General features: G+C 44.4%; 1 long non-coding RNA gene across 1 annotated transcript in view; it reads left to right on the forward strand.

Annotated features, from left to right (window-relative positions):
* The window catches only part of LOC140847495 (uncharacterized), a 298189-nt gene that overhangs the window by 5004 nt on the left and 276637 nt on the right, over positions 1-16548 (forward strand). The window contains exon 2 of the long non-coding RNA XR_012127559.1: positions 14529-14629. This is a non-coding gene — a long non-coding RNA (uncharacterized lncRNA). The remainder of the gene's footprint in view (positions 1-14528; positions 14630-16548) is intronic.

The following is a 16548-nucleotide window of genomic DNA, read 5'->3' on the forward strand; positions in this document are numbered from 1 at the left end:
GGTGGTTATTACCTTTATCCGGGCCATTCCAGTGACAGGTTGTATAGCCAGCAAGGCATGATACACAGCAGCGAGTTATTTTCTATCAAAGTGTATCATATCTCTGCCCTTTTCCAGTGTGACAAGAATCCAATAGGTTGGCAAGTTCATTCAAGCCACTGCCAGAGACCCCAGCCATAAACATCTTTAGTCACAAGAACATTCAGCTCACAGGGCCTTGATGGGTCCTGCATGGCCTTAACTGCCTGTTTTGCTGTAGTAAAGGCAGATGCACATGTCTCATCCCAGTCCCACCTGACACCCTTTCATAACAACTGGTATAAAGGCATCAGAATTTGTGCCAAGTGTGGAACAAACACTCTCCAGTAGTCTAGAAGACACAAAAATTACTGTAGCAATGCTACAGTTGTAGGGGTAGGAAAGGCCTTGATGTTATCTATAACTACTTCTGGTATAACTTTGGTCTTACCCAACCAGACGACCCCCAAGAATTTGACAGACAAACCAGGTTCCTGAACGGTAGTATTGTTCACAGCCCATCCTTTCTCCTGTAGATGTTGCAGCAGTCTAGGTGCTGCACTTCCTTCCTGACTTTCCTGCTTAATGTCAATGGAAAAGAAGGCATTAGCAAGATCTACCACATAATGGTATGTTCCTACTTCATGGCTGAGGGTATCCATCAAGCCTACAATAGAGGGGACAGCAACATGCATGGGGTTATGACTTTATTCAGTTCTCTGTAATCCACAGTCATACTCCAGGAGCCATCTGGCTTTTTTACTGGCCACACTGGGAAATTGAAAGGACTATGGTTGGGCTTTATAAAACCAACCTTTCCCAGCTCCTGGAGAGTTTCTCTAATCTCTTTATGCCCTCCAGACAGTTTGTATTGTTTGGTATTAGTCCTCCGCCAAGGCACATTCAAAGCTATGGGCGGGTGCCATCATGTCCCCTCAAAACTGCCTTCACCACATATACTCTCAATCTGAACTCACCTGCAGTCGTCTGCAACCATAGACACTGCAGGATATCAATCCCCAAAATATACTCAGGCATAGGATATATATACACAGCATAATCTTTTCAGTAGATGCCCTATTCCCAAAGGGATTTGGGCTTGGTTCACTCTGATAGCCTTACCCCCATATCCACCTATGATAGTGGGGTTCCCAGGGAACAGCTCAGGGTTACCATGAATCAGTGAACTTTCAGCCCGTGTGTCCACCAGAGCCAGGACACATTGTATGTTCACTGGGGACCAGTGGACAGCTATTTCAACATGTGGCCTCTGGTCCCCCCTGGTCCCTCAGGGCAGATACCTTGATCTTCCCATCAGTCATACCATGTTCCCCAATCATCTTCCTGTGTGGGCTCAAGTGAGGTTGGATCACTCTCCAGCAGAAAGTCGTGCAAACAAACAGCTGGACTTGTGCCTCTGTCTCTGACCTCTGCCTCTTTGGTCTTAATGGTTGGAACTGCTTCTCTGTTTCAGTTGTTGCCATAGCTCTAATAAGAACCTATATCGCTTCCCATCTAATTTCCTTCCATCTGCTCCTGCCCATATGAAATCATCCCACATCTGGGTCCTCGTAACCTTCATGGGGCCCTTTAAATTCTTCTTGTGAGTAGCAGATCTTATTTCTTTCCGGGTTCTCATGGCTTCAGCCTCTCCTAAGTCTGCTACTCTACGTGTCACCTCACTTATGGGATGCCTTAAGTTCTGGGAAAGAATGCCCACTAGAGACCCAAAGAGGGATCTGGGAGACATTTGAAGCACAATATTTCTCATCCCAGTAGTGAAAATCTCTTCATGTGGGCCATAATTCTACAGACTATAGATGGCATTTCTTATGCCTAGCTCTCGTAATACCTATTGGAGCTCAGCATATGCATGCCATCTAACACGAGAGGATGGTAAATCATCCAAATTGGGCCACACAGCATGTAGTGCAGCCATAGGCCAATCAAGGAGGGAGTGACTCCCTGGTGTCTGATGTGCATTTTGTAATCATTACCTCAACGCAGGCTGCACCAACAGGGAAGCCAGCTTTCCCATCTCTGATCCCAACAGAACAATTCCTTCCACGCTTAAGTCCCACAGATGCAGGAGCCAAGCTGATATTGACTCCAAGGGCTTCTGCCTAAACCAGGAGCCCAAATCCAGCAGCTCAGCCTGAGTATAGGGGTAGAGCATAGAGTGCTTCACGACCAGGGGAGGAGGCTGCTCTTCTCCTTGGGGAACTTTCAGCTGCTGGGTCTTTATTTTCTTTACAATCACTGGGCGTGCTTTCAATACAGGAGGAGCCAGTGCCTCCGGTACCACCCCTTCATTCTTCCTCAAGTCCTCCATTTCCAGGGCTGATGACACCTTTCTCTCCACTCCCCCAAGTGCCTCTTCTGTTACAACCTTTACCTTTTCTACCGTACCTCGCAGCAATGCTAGCTCAGTCGTCAGCAGCTCTCTTACCCTCACCTCAGTGCTTCACAGCTGGCATTTTCGTGCCACCTCTGCCTGTGCTTCCCTCAGGAGTTCATCTTTTTCCTTGATGGCCTTTTCCTCCTTCAGAGCACCTGGCAGTGCTGCCATCTCGTTCTGTAAGGAATCTTTTACCTCTTTAAAGACACCTCACTGCTGGCATTCTCGTGCTGCCTCCTCTTGCTTCAATGCCATTTTCTTCTTCAGGGAATTCACAGAAGTTCACTGCTCACATTCTCATGCCACCATTTCTTGGGTCTTTTTCAGGAGCATGTTCTTCACTTCTGTAGACTTTATTAATACTGTGAGAAGCAGCAACCCCACAGTCCCCACTACCTCATGGGCACTCTGTCTCTCAAAAGACCTGCTTAGTATACCAAGGGCTATCTGTACTGCCTCAGGTATCACATCCACTTGCCTCCAGTCTTGGGGTGGGGCCCAATCCTCTAGAAGGCAAGCCACTTCAAACCACATACCCATTGGGGGACAATCCACTGTCTCTCCATTCATAGGGGCAGGCTGCTGAAGCACCCTTCCCATAAGGGCAGCTGTCTTTTTCCTTGGTCAACAATGAACCCTGCTGACTTTGCCAATTGTCTTGCCAATGGGTTTCACCCCTGGGCAAGTTTGCTATATATTCAGTGTGAACAAAGAAATGACAGTAGAATGTTCTTGGGGTGAAAAGGTTTATTACCTGACTTGTTCTCCCAGCGGGAGGTCAACCACTAACATCTCTGCTTCCACCCAGAGCATTGGGCTGAATTGTCTATATAGTGCAAGAATAGCTTATTGCCTAGAGGTGTGGAAGCAGTAGCCTTGCAACAGGCCAGTTATATCATCAGTGGGTTTAAGTTCAATGAGGATCCTGGCCATAGGAACCCCAAATTTCCCACAGACCCCCTACCTGGGCAGAATTTGGCAGTTTTTTCCCTTGAGCCTTATATTCCCCTTTTCCCAGCTGCTCATGTCTGTCTTTCTACCTAACATTTCCCCATCAAACAGTTGGGACCCAATTCTTTGGGTGCTGGGGCAATGACTGCTCTGGCTGCTTCCTGCTGATGGTGGGGTGCTATACATGGAACTGGGTCCTAGTGCTTGCTCTCCATCACTCAGGGTTTGGGCTTATGACTGATTGGTTAAGTCCTGTGGTGCCCAGGATCTGGGAAACCATGCCTAGATGAAGGTTCTAGTCGATCCAGAGGTCCCATATAGATGGAGGGTAAGGATGTTTGAACTGGCTGGTAGCCATCTTGAATCATCATTTGTAGGTGTAGAGCTGAGAAGTCCCAAGGCAGTGCAGGCCCTTGAGGTGTGCGTGAAACAGGGACTGTGGGTTTAGAGAGAGCAGGGTGAGGGCCTCCAGAAAAAGACCCCTACCAAAACTCCATATTATACAATTAAGCAATGTCAGAGTCACATTAATTCTCTAAAGTAATATAAGCATTCTTTTGTTAGACTAATGAAAGCTAAAAGTCCAGGAGTAACTTGGCGTGAAATATTTGAATATCCCCTGGATAAGAAAACACCTCAGCATAGCCCATGTCTTCATTGTGCCAATTAAATCAAGCTGTTGTTAAGATTTACTTTAGCCTGCTAAAAGGCCCAGCTTATTTTCTTTATCTTTACCCAGATGCTGCTTTTCTTCCTCCAGCCTTAAATCAAATAATTTATAACCTGGAAAATTAATATGGCAAGCAAGCCCAGTCATAAACAACATACTAAAAACAGGAAGGACTCCATCTTAAAGATAAGATTGCATTTTGAAACCCAGGAAGTCAAAAAGTAAGTTTCTTAATGTAACAGACAATAACTCAGCCCACCTTGGGAGCAGGACAGGCGGTCTTGACTGATGTGCTCCCAGACCAAGAAGCTGCTATCGTGGGAAAGAATCTGCTCCCAAACCAAGAAGCTGCTATTCTGGGAAAGAATCAAAGCAGTAAATTTCTTGTGTTAGGTTAACTTTACAAAATAATCTGGAAGACTGATAAGAAACTTAGTGTCTCTTCAAAAATAAACATTTAGGAACCATTTAGTGGGTCTGCATCCCTATCCCTTTGTCTCTCAACTGCCTGTAAATCCCCTAGACAATGCACCACCATGGACTCTCTTCTTGTCTCCTGACATGAGCCAGGAGCTCTGTCCTCTCATTTTATCTCTAAATAAAACCGTCTCACTTGCTCTCCTACTGTGAGTGTTTACCAACTTCATTCTTTGACTCCATGAGCAAGAACTCCGGATCAAGGGGTCTGGAGAAGGAAGTCAGAACAGAGTAGGTAGCCCCAGTATCCAAAAGGAAATTCCTGTCCTACCTGCTATATCCATTGGTGCCCTTGGCTCCAGTCCAGTGATGATGATTCCCTGTGGTGGGATCAAAAGGCTGCCATGGAGGCAGTCATGTCAGTCCTGCTTGAGCTGTTGCAGGCCTGAGACTGCCTCAGACCCCTGAGCCCTTCAGTTTGAGGGACAGAGGGCAGCCCAGTGCCCCGCCTTTTGGCATTTTGGAAAGATAGTGACAGGTGGCCTGACCCTTCAGGGGTATTCTTTGGCCCAATATCCTGCTTCATGGCAGATAATAGCACCTTGTGGAGCCATCCTTGGGTGTGGTTGGGGTAACAATGGGCTGCCCTTGGCCCTGTATGGCCACCATTATCTGGGCATGCCTAGCCTCTCTTTTCTGTTCCTCCTCCTGGTGCCTTGCCTCCTTCTTCCTTTCCTTATAGAGCACCACCTTGCTATGGAAGAGCAACCATTACCTTTGCGGAAAGTCTGCCCCTTGTGCCCCAGCCTCCCTGACCTGCTCTCAGTTGCAAAACACTGAGGTTGCTTCTCTAATCATGTCATCCATCGTGGCCTCTGAGTCCTGAACTACCATTTGGAGTTTCCTCCTAATGTCTGGTGCTGACTGGATCAGAAATCTATCTTTCAGGATGACCTTGTCCTCATATGAGTCCAGGTCTAGGCTAGTATGTTTAATGAGTGTCTCTTCAAGCCTTTTTAGAAAGGTGGCTGGGTTTTCAGCAGGCCCTTGGGTCACAGCAGAAACTTTCATATAGCTGAAGACCTTCTGCCTGCTGGCCCAGCCTTTATGCGTATTAAATAATGGTCCCCAAAGTAGCATAGGTCAGACTTATTATAGTTCCATCTGGGATCCATGGGGGTGGAGGTTGGATAGCTGTGTGTCCTATGGGATAATTAGGATCTGTTAGGTGCAGGCCATTTGCAAGTTTATTTTCCTCTTGAGTCACTCTGTCTAGTTCTGCATCTGTAAGAGTCTGAGTCAGGATGACTTGGACATCACTCCAAGTCAGATCATAGACAGCTGTTGCATGTTGGAAACTATATAGCCATCAGGATTGTTAGTGTAGCTTCTCTGGTCTATTTTAAGTTGTTGAAGTTCAGTGAGAGAGGACTTATGCACTAGCTGGGGACCAAATTCCCCTGTTGCTTCCGCAAGGGGGCAGACCTCTGCGGAACTGATGGTTGCTGTCCCATAGCAGGGTGGGACATCCAGGGGCATCAGGGAAGATTTGGGAGTAGCAGGGTGTTTCGGGGCTGAAGACCCCAGGGGGTTGCAGTCTTCTGGAGGGGACCCAAGGTATGGGGGCAAAGTGGTAGAGTAGAGGTTTCTTTGAGGGCATTGGCTTGTTTGGACCCCTGCCCTCTGTAGAGGGCCTAGGTTCTGGGGTGTCACCCCTCCATGGAGGGTATTCACTTGCTTAGACCTATACCCTCCATAGAAGGTTTAGGTTCTGGGGTGTTTTGGGGGAGGCCTGAGGGGAGTAGGGCCAGCATTGCTTGCATTTGTGGAGTACATCTCCACTCTCCTGGAGGAGAAAGAAGGCCTAGATATAGGGAACCTCTGGCCATTTACCCTGCTGTTTGCAAAACAGGTCTAATTGCAGGATGGTGTTATAATTTAGGCTCTCTCTGGGGGCCAATTTTCCCCACTAGGGAGTTTGTATTGTGGCTAGCCTGTCATGTAGAAGAATTTGAGCCTTGATCTCCTAAGGGCCTGGGGGTCAAAGTGTTCCCAGTGTCTGAGGATGCAACCCAAGGGGCTATCACAGGGAACCGAGTGTTGGTTCCCCATGAGGAACGGAGGGAAGAAGGACTAGTGAGTGAGAGAACCTGGCATCCTGGGGTCATCACTTGGTGGCCTATTGTATGTCTAGTGCCAAACAGTGCTCTGGAAAGATGTCTCTGCCTACTGAATTCATGACAGCCAGTGAAATGGTACCTTTTCACTGCCATTGGTTCCCATGTATCTAGATCCAACCTGGGGGAGGAGCTCTAGCACTCAAGTAGGACAAGGCTAGTGATCAAAGGTAGAGAGTCCATGTGGTACCTCTTAGACATCCCCAGGTTGGGGGGCAGCCATTAAAAGAATCTCTTGCAATCTGCTAGAGGGACAGCATCCTCAAGGGCAATGATCCTGGCTCCAGAGTTCCCTAGTGACCTCACACATTAAGTGGTAGCACTGCATTGAGTGGGTATTATCTTTGATTGTTTGCTCTTATTGGAAGGGGTAGGGGTGGGGCCATTCAAATCATATGCAAAGGAAATGGGAGAATAGGATACTAGGGGACTGATCATCAAGGAAACTTTAGTCTCCATACCTGCTGGGTCTCTTATTGATCAAGGTTTTGGCGGTAGCTACAGGTCCCATGGTAAAGGTGGAAGGAAAGGAGGGAGGCAGCTCTCAGCTGAGCTCCCAAAGTCAGCAAAAGGCATAAAGGGACGGTTCTGGCCAGGCAAGCCTCCTGGATGTCTGAGAGCCTCATCGGGGGCCAAGAGGAAGAGGCCTGAGTCCAGGTATTTCTGGGCCCAGAAAGACCACCAAATTAGTTGGGAAAGGTCATCTACTGTCACCTGAGGGGCTAAGGCAGCCATGAGAAAAAAAGCTGCTGTGGCGGGGAAGAGGTTTTGGCCCTAGGCTATGTTGCTTGCAATAGGAGGTTGGTGTTAAGTTGGACCTGTAGATCCCATGAAGAGTTAATGTCTCTGTTCCCCCCTAAACAGAAAATAGAGCAGACTTGACAATAGAAAGATCTCTGAGCACGAAAAGGGACAAAATGTCATAGAATCAAGGCAAGTCAGAAGTCTCTTAGCTCCTGGCAGGGAGTTGCTGGTGAAGAAGAGAGTAAAGGGAGAAATCTTGGGCCACTCTGCGCAATATTCCCAAGGACTCAATTATGACCTGCCTCCTAGGGAGGGATTATTTGCAAGGTGAGCACAAGCAGGGTACTGCCTCTGTCTGGGTCCAGTGGACATTTTGCAGCCAAGAGGATCATGAGATGAGGGTCTCTGGGGATCGCCCCAGAACAGTTCAGAGGGAAGCCTGTCAGGGGAGTCTTGAGATCTGTGACCATCCTACTGACTTTTAACTGGCAGTCCTGTGCCCAAACTTTTGATAGCAATCGTAAGGGTCTGATTAGCTGACTGGCAGATAACACATAAAGCAAAGAGGAGGGGAAAAAAAGAAATACAGTGAGTAGGAGACATTCGAGAACACAGAAAAGAAAGTCTCTTGCATGTGTTAGGAAGGAAAGGACTCAGCTAGGTGCCACAGGGAAGTCAGATATAGTGAGATGAGAGACCAAAGTCAAGAAAGCAAAGTAAGTTTTAATACACTCTGCATAGAATAACAGAGCGGGCCTGCTTAAGATAAGACAGGACCGTATGTTCTTTCTGAGGCTTCTTTTATGGGGTTTTGGCAGGGCAGGGAGGTCTTTGATTGACAGCTGTCAGCTCTCTAGGCTTGTTCTGATTGTGAAATGGGGGCGGGCTGTGCTGTGCCTGTGCCTCTGATGTTTCTTATCTGGGGAGACCCTGGACATTTCCTGAATCACTCTTGGACCCTGTCGCTTCATCTGATTAACCATTTGAGTCATCTCTGGCTTTCTGGCTCTATTTGATTAACTCCCTGAGTCATCTTCCTGGGGCCCTTTCTCCTTTTCATCCTGTTCAGTTTGGTCTGCCTAACACATGAACATATTAAATTCTGCTTGGGGATTTGCCGTGGGGTTGGAGTTGGGTGATTTTACAGTGTGCCTCCATTTCAGGGCCATTGTCTTGCAGGTGGCAGGGTGCCTAGGGCAATCTTCCCCATTCCGTGACCGAATTATGTTGTCAAAGGAGTCTTCCTTGCAGTGAGCACCTTAATGGCATTTAAGTGCTCGACCTGTGCCCGCAGGTGGCAGCTATTTTGTCAGCAAGAGACAGAGAAGGAGGGGGAGGATTTCCAGAAAATAGGTAGGTAGGTAGTGAGTGCCTCCAGCCAGGGGTGCGAGGTGCATGCAGCTTACCAGGAGTAGCGATCTGAGTCACAGCACCAAATATGTTACCGGTTCAGTTCGTTCTCCTGGGTTCTTTTCCCTGCTGAAACAGAGAATTGAAATGCCGAGACAAAATAGTGAAGCAGAGTGAAAGTCTTATTTTAAAATGCTCCAAGGGAGGAGCACGCCAGAGTCCAGGTAGACTGGGTAAAATTGTAATATTCCAGAATCTCTCGCCTGGCTTTAGGGCATCTCCATATGAACAGGCATTCCAAAGGGTGGCAGAGTAGTTCATCTCCATGTCAATGGGTAATTACCTGGGCGACTGAGGGCTTCTCTGAACCTGAGAGGTTGGGGGAGGTTTTGCTTGCTTCTGCCAGAGCAGGAAAGAGACAGCAGCCCTGGACCGCAGTTTGTAAGCAATAAACGGGTTTTAAACTATATTTCTTCTTGACTGATTTCAGCTTTAGAGGTATTTTGCCCCGGGATTTCCTCTCCCTAGAGTTACACGGACAAAGGCACTGAACTTTTCGGGGAACATCTATTTATCACTGCCTAGCTAGGAGGCATTTCTTTGATTGACAAGGTGAGGTTATTTGATGCACACAGAAAAGCCCATCGAGGTGGTGGTGGGGGTGAGCAAAACCATAATTTTATTTTAATGAGATTATGATGAGGTGTGGTTTGGGTGGTTCTTAGTTTTGTTTGTGTTAGGCAGGAAAATAGATATGAGTTGGGTGGAAAGAGAATAAGGCCAGAAAAGCCCACTAAAAAAAGACCCAGAGTTAATGAGTTAATCAATTAAAGCTAAAAAAGCCAGGAGTAACTTGTCCTGGAATGTTTGAATATTCTCCAGATAAAGGAGGGTACCTCAGCCTAGCCCATGTCTTTACTATGTTAATCATGCAAGCCCAGCTTATTTTTTATACTTTACCCATATGCTGTTTGTCTCTCCTTCAGCCCTAATCAAGTAATTTGCAACCTGGACAACTGATTTAGCATGCAGGCCCAGCCTGTAAACAACGTAGTAAAAGGCAGGAAAGATTCCATCTTAAAGATAAGATTGTATTTGGAAACCCAGGAAGTTAAGAAGTAAGGCTCTTAACTTACTCTTTAGCAAACAGACAGTAACTCAGCCCATCTTGGGGGCTGAGCAGGTGGTCTTGTTTGATATTGAGACAGGGATCATGGGTGTAGTCAGAGTAGGGTGAAGTCCTCTGGAAAAACAGGGTAGAATATTTACAGTCAGAGCAATGTAACAATGGGCAAAGAAGTCCCTACTGAAACTCTGTGCTAAGCAATATGCAAAGTCAAGGTCACACTAATTCTCTAGGATAAAGATATAGACATCTTCAGTGAGATCAGTTAAAGGTAAAAAAGCCAGGAGCAACTTGGCCTGGAATGTTTGAGTGTTCTGCAAGGGTATCAGCATAACCGGTGACTCCGCTGTCAGCCCTAGCAATCAGACTATGACCCAGCTCACCTTGAGGACAGGGCAGGTGGTACAAGTCCACACCCCTAAGCCTTTTTTTTGATGTTCTCAAAAAATCCTCAACTGCCTATAAAACCCCCTAAACAATGCACCACTAGGGGTTCTCTTGTCGCCTCCTGATGTGAGCCAGGAGCTCTATTCTCTCACTTTATTTCTAAATAAAAGCCTGTACCTTGCTCTCCTACCTTGAGTGTTTGTGAAGTTCATTCTTCAGCTTCATGAATAAGAACCCAGGCATCAATATGCTCCCAAACCAAGATGCTGGTATCTCAGGGAGAAATCAGGGGAGTAAATTTTATGTGTTTTTATTTTTAAACATTAAGGGACCACTTAACAAGTCTGCACCCCCAGCCCTCATTCACATTCCTGAAAAATCCTTAAAAGGGGGCACCCTCAACCTTTCAGGGCGTTCCTCTCTCTGAGGTCACTTGCACTTTGTAAGTGCATCTTTGACTTTTCCCAACCTTTTAGGGGCGCCTCTTCTCTGGGGCAGCCCACACTCCCCTTTCTCCAAGTGTGCTCCTTTTCTTTCCTTAAATAAACTTCTCACTGTTCAACTTAAAAGTTTTGTCTCTGCGCTTTTCCAGAGGTAAGCATTTTTTGTTCCTTTGGTTTGTCATTCTAATCCTCCGGATTTCAGCTTAAACCTTCAGTCTCTCTGTCCTATCTCCAACAAGTAGGGAGGGGCCACTGAGAGCTCAGTTGTGGGCTTGCAAATTACTGTCACCTAGGTGACCAGGAACTGCAGTTTACAGTCATGCTCTTTAGTAGCCTGCCTGAAAGTCTACTTTCTTCACCTACAGGAAGTTCACAGAACATAATCTTACTCCACCCAGTGCTCTGCAGCTCCCCCAAAACCTGGGGTGGTAGGGACTAAGTTCACATGCATTGCACATCCAAGCAGACACTGGATGCCAGGTAACACTGGCTTGAGGACTTAGCAGGGGTTGTGCCCCATGCTGAGTAGCTGTTCAATGAACTTCCTTCATTATTCTATTCTATCATTCCCTAACACTCTCACTTTAATGAATTCCTTCCTCACCTTGTGCTCTGACTTACCTGCATCCCCAAACCGAACTCCTCCCAACAGTTGCACCTACATTGGGCATTGGGTTCAGGTTGGGACCAGTTCAGCCTGGTCCCAGTGGGCAAAGAAGTTATCTCCCTGCCCTTTGTTGTCTTCACATGGGGTCCCCATCTGGGCATATTTTGGGCATTTTTTTCCTTGAACCTTATCTTCCCCTTTCCCCAGTTGCTCATGTCTATCTTTCTACCTAACAGTCCCTCAGTTGACAGTGTGCAATGGGGTTTGGGAGGAATCTGTCATGCTGACAGGGAGACTGGCACTGACATCACTGGGCTCCACATGCCTACTGAGAACCCACCAGAGCACAGCAGCTGGTCCTTTCTGGGTGCTAGGACTCCCAGCAACTGTTGCTATGGTTCTGGGGGTGGGACTAAGGAAGGCTGCAGTGGCGGGGGCGGTTAGGCAGAGCCAGTCATGTCTGTACCAGTCCATCTAGTTCTCATCGTCATCTCTCTTGTCGTCTTTGGCCAATATTGCTGGGGCCACTTTGGATGGTATTGCTGTATTCTCTGTTCCTACATATGAACGTAGGAGCCCAATTGCTAACAAGCTATTGGAATTAGGAGCACAGTCATTCGACAATAAGCAGTATGTATGAAGGATGTCTGATCAGACTACAATAGTCTTTCTCTTCCCAAGTCCAGCTGACACTTTTCACGTTTCTTTGGCATAGTCATATATCTGAAAAAATGCTGTTAGGTAGAAAGATAGACCAGAACAGCCAGGGCTGGAGAAATTAAGGTTCAAGGAAAAAAATTCCCAAACTCTTCCCAGGTAGGGAGCTCCATGTGGAGACAACAAAGGATTTGCACAGAGATAACTTCCTGCCTATCAGGACCAGGCCAAACTAGTCTCAACCACATCCCGAAGCAGGCACAATGGAACACAACTAAGACCACCCAAACCACACCTCCCCATAATATCATTAAAATAAAATTGTGGTTTTGCTCCCTCCCCCGACCATGGGATTTTCTGTGTGCATTTTGGGAAAAGACATGTGCACTAAGAGGAATAGGTGTATAACTAGAGCTGTCAATCAAATGACCTCACCCTGTCAATCAAAGAAGTGCCTCCCACCTATGTTGTGATAAATAGACCTTCCCTAAAAGTTTGGTGCCTTTCTTTACCTTGACTCTGGCCCACTCCTCCCTTGAAGTGTATTCATATAAAACTTTTGGTCTGCTTTGCTATTGTGTCTCTGCCTTTCAATTCTTTGCTGCAGCAGGGACAAGAACCAAGGAGAACAAACTCAACCTGTAACTAAACCACATACTTCCCACAAAAAAAGAAGAGGAGAGAGAGAGAGAGAGAGAGGAAGAAGGAAAGAAGAAGAAAGAAAAAAAGAAAGAAAGAAAGAAAGAAAGAAAAAAAGAAAGAAAGAAAGAAAAAAAGAAAGAAAGAAAGAAAAAAAGAAAGAAAGAAAGAAAGAAAGAAAAAGAAAAAGAAAAAAAGAAAGAAAAAAAAAGAGAAAGAAAGAGAGAAAGAAAGAAAGAGAAAGAAAGAAAAGAAAAGAGAAAGAAAGAAAGAAAGAAAGAAAGAAAGAAAGAAAGAAAGAAAGAAAGAAAGAAAGAAAGAAAGAAAGAAAGAAAGAAAGAAAGAAAGAAAGAGGGAAAGAAAGAAAGAAAGAAAGGAAGGAAGGAAGAAAGGAAGGAAGGGAAAGAAAGTTTCCTTTCAAACAGCATGGTGCACAAATTCTCTGAATTAATTTATATTGACAATTCTGTACCCTAAATGTGTCCTTTTATTGGACATGCAGCTATTCACTCATTTTTTCCTTACTTCTAAGGTCTTGTGGAGTGCCTCGGGCAAGGTCTTCCCAAGGCACTGGGAAGATAACTCCCTCTTACATTTAGTAGGGGGCACAGGGAAGAGGATACAAGAAGGAATGTCGTTAAAAAGCTGGTATTCTCAGTAGAGTAGCTCCTCTTTTTTCTTATTTATTGCAATTTATTTACTTATTTGTTTGTAAGAAAGGAGTTTTTTTGTTTTTTTTGTTTTTAAATGCTTTTTTAGAATTTTGATATTATTAATCTACAGTTACAGAAAGAACATTATGTTTACTAGGTTCCCCCCTTCACCAAGTCCCCCCCACATACCCCTTCACAGTCACTGTCCATCTGCATAGTAAGATGCTGTAAAATCACTACTTGTCTTCTCTGTGTTGTGCAGGAGACCTATTCATAAATGACAGATCCGATAAAGGATTGACATCCAAAGTATATAAAGAGCTCACATGCCTCAACAAACAAAAAGCAAATAATCCAATTAAAAATGGGCAGAGGAGCTGAATAGACAGTTCTCTAAAGAGTTTTTTTTGGTTTTAATAAAGAGTTTGAAATCACTGGTCTACAGGATCAGTGCACAGTCCCCCAGAGATAAGGGGAAGATTAAAGATAAATTTAATTATAAAAATGAGTAGACTAGACTCAGCCATTCTTAGGAGTACCATAAGTTTAAAAATACAATCTAAGTAGATGACTTAGAAGAATGTTTGCTCAGTTATAGGGTGTTTGCAAGAATTGTAATGTCAAATGCTGCAATCTGATTACTCACTGAGAGGGGACTTGGAGCTGAAGATACAATCTTACCCACTACTAAAAACACTTTTGCGATGCAATATTTCAAGTTGGTAATCAACCACAATCTCATGATGACAATCTAGTGAAATAACCATTATGTCATAGGTGGTATAGCAAAAATAATTGGCTAACAGCACACATGGAAAGTCTCTCCAGTGTTTGTCCCTACATCACTTTTATAAGAACATTAACAGTAAATAAACACTGATAGTCACACCTGTCTTAAGTGTCATCGTGTGGAAGGGGTTAAAATCACTTAACCTGAAATTGTAATTTCAGGGAATGAAGAAAATGAGTCTAATCAGGTAGATTTTGAAAGCGTAGTTATTAAATGCTTCCTGTTGTCATCATTTTATTCCCAATAAACATTTAAAGTTATGAAGCTTATGTTTAGAAATGAAATGTGTGGCTTGAGTTTCCTTAGAGTTCCTGTTTTGTATTTTTCCTTTTTGTGCCTGGTGATATATGCTTCTGATGTTGAATCATTGGGGTAGCAGATGATAACTTGTACTTTTTCAGACAAAATCTTAAATATATACTTTGCCCCTGGATTGCAACTTAAGTGTCCAAAAAATCAATTGTTGGGTGTTTTCTTCTCTCTCTTGTGCTTTATTTTCAGGGAAAGAAGAAGGAATGACAATAAAGAGGACAACCACCACTATCCCTGATCCAAAAGGAATAATAGAAACCCTTGTCTTTCAGGATTCTCAGGATGCAGAGGTAAGAAGTGTGGTCAGATAGCCTCTCTCTCTCTATTTCATCCATTCACTCAGTTAAATTATCCAATTTGTGTCCTGCAATTAAAAGAAATATATTATTCCAAGAAACCTTTTTAAAAGTATTCTTACTTCATTGCAGTGGCTTTTGAGCTGGAGCCCTTAGCCATGGAATGTAGTATCTCACAGAAGGTGCAAGGGAAGCACAGAAAAGACTGGCTAAAATATAATCAGCAAGAGCAAGGTCTTGGACATTTCTCCAGTCATAAGAGAAGGGAATAATAATCTAACTCCCCTTAATTTTGTATGGAAAAATAAATTTTCAGGTTCATAATGATATGTTACTGGCTATAAGGAGATTCTTTATTTCTAGTTTGGAAAAGTGAAAATGAAATTAGGGATGAGGGAGTCTGGTGATTTTGCAAACCTTTAATGGTGATTGAATTGAAGAGCTTGAATTTTAATGACTTGTGGGCCTTAATATAGTATTGTTAAAACCGAGGTATAATTTACTAGTGGAGTATTAATGGGACCTTCTTAAGTCTTTCTGGATGTATCCTGTTAGCTAATGACTAAGTATTGCTCATTTGTCCCTTTTGTGAGCAAGAAGTGAAATGATTATCAATCCTTTTTCTCCTCTTGGAACTTGTACACAGGTAATGATAGTCCCAGATCCTGGGCAGCTATTTGGATGGGTAAATTGTAGCTAGACGTAATTCATGTAACTTGCCCTCTTAGATGCTTTATCATTGAATATCTTTGCATGTATAGAGTATTGCTCTTTTCTTTCTACCTTACACTTTGGACTCTTGAAGTGGACCACTGAAAGCAGGGAAAAAACCAGTGTGTGTGTGCATGCATGTGTCTATGCTTTGATGGAAAAAGTTCCAACACCCTTAATCTGCTTTTCTTTTGAAAGTTTTTCATACGAGCTAATACATGAAACATTTAGCCTTTCAGCATCTCCTGCAATGTCACCTTTGTCAATTCATGGCCTCCAACCTGATTGATTTCCTGGCATAGGCTGAACAGGATGGAATGTATGCACCAGGATAGCTGAAAGAACAATGAATGGTTCAGTTGGCAATTTGTCCCTATTAAATGACATTTGGTAAATCCGGATGAGTTTAAATTTGCAAGCCTTACATGCCTGGGTGTTGACCTATCTCCTGGTTAATGACACATTGTGAACTGCTTCAATTAACAGAAGCCAAGCCGTTGGTTAAGTGAAGCTTTTCCTCAATCTCCTCTTGGTCCCTGGCAGGTGGCATTGGGTTTTACCTTGTGGTTTGCACTTTAGAGGAGTGACAATTATTTGCATGATTCCCTAATTAACATAAGGGCCTTTTTCCTCCTAAACAGCACATGGTTATTTCTATTGAATAAAGTAATCATTAAGTAATTTCCTCTATGGAACAGTTTGCTATTTACTTAACCACACATTAGGCAGGAGCAAAGATTGCTTTAAGCTATTCATCAGAGCCTACATGTTGAATGATTTTCTACATTCTTATTCCTTTCTATATAGCAGCAGTTTTCTCCATTTTTAAATGAAGGCTCTGTAAAAGTGTCATTTGAGTTTCTATAGAGTGAGGTGGACCTTGGAGCTGATACTTAATCCACACTCTGTCTTTTCCTGAATTTCTTGCTTGTCCTTGCTGGTGGCTGTAGGCAGAATACATATCATCTAAAAGACAAGACTCATTGCATCCATGAATCAAGGTCAGGCAGTAAGAGGCAAATGGGCTCACCAAGAAACCATTCAGATCCATTTTAGATTTTGTTTAAACTAAGAGAATTACCTTGAGACCAGCTGCACAAAAGTGGTTCAGCTTCTTAAATCATGTGTGGGATCCTACACTGGTGCACCTGTGACCAACTGGCAATTTCCTTGCTTCTCTTGGCCTCAGTACTGTTATAAGC

Source organism: Manis javanica, chromosome X (assembly GCF_040802235.1).
Source record: "Manis javanica isolate MJ-LG chromosome X, MJ_LKY, whole genome shotgun sequence".
In the NCBI taxonomy this organism is placed as follows: domain Eukaryota; kingdom Metazoa; phylum Chordata; class Mammalia; order Pholidota; family Manidae; genus Manis; species Manis javanica.